Source organism: Morone saxatilis, unplaced genomic scaffold (genome assembly GCF_004916995.1).
Source record: "Morone saxatilis isolate NCDOM2014 unplaced genomic scaffold, NCSU_SB_2.0 Contig12, whole genome shotgun sequence".
Lineage (NCBI taxonomy): Eukaryota > Metazoa > Chordata > Actinopteri > Moronidae > Morone > Morone saxatilis.
In genome coordinates this window covers 23,215,374-23,217,888 of record NW_023339674.1, presented here as the reverse complement: position 1 = coordinate 23,217,888, position 2,515 = coordinate 23,215,374, and positions in this window count along the sequence as shown.

The following is a 2,515-nucleotide window of genomic DNA, read 5'->3' as shown; positions in this document are numbered from 1 at the left end:
GTCAGCGTGAAGTCATTTATTTAATTTGCTAACAAAGAAACCCTGAATGTCCCAGGTTTACTGCATGCCACTTTTTGGTATTTGAATTAATTGTAACAGTAACCAGTAAAGTACACAATCAGCTTAAAGTGGATCCTGCATTTTTCAATAATGTTGTGGCAATATCTTCTAGAGGGGCCCTGTGTCAAAATATAGTTTTAGGATCTTTATATTCTGCTCATGTGGTGCATATTCCTAAATAAGGTTTGATCAATTGGCCGCGAACTAACTGACACAGAAAAACTGGGGATAAGGAGTATTATTCATTCATCATCATTATGCAGCATTAGAGTACTGGTTAGGTAAATAAAAGAAGCTGCCATGTGGCCCAATAGGCCATGTATGTCTCCCCAATATGGAAAATATAACAATACATATTAATACAGTCTTGATGAGACATGTTTCACAATACACATAAATAGTCAGCAGTATAGGTATAGCTATACAGCACAGTGGCTCAGTGGTTATCACTGTTGTCACACAGCAACAAAGTCCTGGGTTCGACTCCTTTCTGTGCAGAGTTTGCATGTTCTCCCGGTGTCTGTGTGGGTTTCCTCCGGAAGCTCTGCTTTCCCCCACCATCAAAACATTAGGTGATTTTTTCCAGTCAGTGACATTGACCAAGGCACTGGCTCACATCTAGAGTTCATCCCTGGACACTGCACAGTTGCTGCCCGCTGCTACTAGTGCTTAGGATGGGTCAAATGCAGAGAGTGAATTTCCTGATGGGGATCAATGAAGGATATCTTAAGTTAAAGAGTACTTTATTATAGGGTGCCCAGTTAGCTCAGTGGGTTAGCTGCCTTGCTGCAGCCGGCCCCAGGGTCGAATCTGACTGCGGCCCTTTGCTGCAATGGGTCATCCAACCCATCCTCTCCTGCCCACCTTGTCCGTCTGTCTCCAGCTGTCCTTTCAAAAATAAAGGCATAAAAGCCGAAAAAAATATACTTTAAAAAATAAAGTACTTGAAACTTAAGTGTTAACAACAGTCAAGTCAAGTCACACTTTACAAAACAATCAACACAACAACACACAATGATATAGTGCCTGGTATTGTTCTGTTCATGATCTGTTAGTCTGCTATGTACTTTAAATTGTCTTGTATTGTTATGGCAAAGTGGCTCATTGAGATTACATCAATACGTTCAAAATAACTATACAGTGAATCTATGTATACACACAGGTATACATGTACAGATATGAAATACACAGGTACATACTTGTATACTACACACATGCACACAGCCTTCGTATAAATATAGAATTTAAGTGACTAAATATTTGGACTGCATTTATGTAGCATTAAATATATGTTGGATCTTGCCCATATACAGCAATAGTAAATATTATAACATATTATGTAGAAAGATACATTTGGAAATTATAAATCTTTAATAGAAAGCCTGTGTTATAAACCAGGAGCGTGGAGTTTGAAATAGGTTCTCCAGGATAGTCTGCAAACTTCTACAGGAGCACAACTGTGAGTATGCTGACTGGCTGCATCAACATCTGGTACGGCAGTTGCAACGCCCTCAACTGTAAAAGGCTCTACAGAGGCTGGTGAAAGCTGCTCAGCACATCACCAGGTTGAAGCTGCCATCCATGGAGGATCATCAGAGACCCCAGTCACCCTAGCCATCTGGCAGACGGTACCGCAGCATCCGGTCCCACACCACCAGGCTCCCTCAAGCTCAGCTCATTACTATCAGTTGTCCCACACTGGTAAACTTTACCTTTACTACTCTTACTTAATGTTACCCATATGTTACCGTTTACATTTGCAGTTTATTAATTGTATTACTACTGTTCACCAATCTACCACAGTCTTATAATTTTTATTGTTTTATTCCTATATTTTTACGTCTGCAATATTGTACATACAAAAAATATCTTAGATTCTCTTTTTTTTAATGTTTGTGATTTTCTTTTTACACATTTTGTATGGGAAATGTTGAACTTCATTGCCCATTAGTGCTTCACTATAATTGTTGTGTATTGAACTTGAACATTTACGAGGCCAGGAGAATAATTGAAAGATCCTATCAAGCTGCATTATGGGAATTGTAGAATCCAGTGTTTAATGAGGTGCATCCATACTGGAACCTAAAAGCCCAAAAGATATCTCCGCCTCTCTGTCTGCATCAATTTTGACCTTTCTTTTTAGAATCTGTCTCTAAATTAGTTCACTAACTTTATGGGAGTGCAATGCTGACTCACTGGAACATCCCACTAGGAACAGTGTAAGATACCAGCGTGAACAGCACCCTGTATGTCTGATAGGAGCACACATGTTGAACCCAGAGTCCCTCCAGCAGCACATTGTACATGTCTGCCTCTGCCCCCTCCCTGTCTGCTCTCCTCCGACTCACATGACGTCATCTTATATCACGGCTGTCAGCTCAACGGAGAACGAGGAGAGGCCGCGCATGCGCAGAAGCCCTTGGGTGAGAGTGGAGGGGAAAAAAAAAAAAAAAAA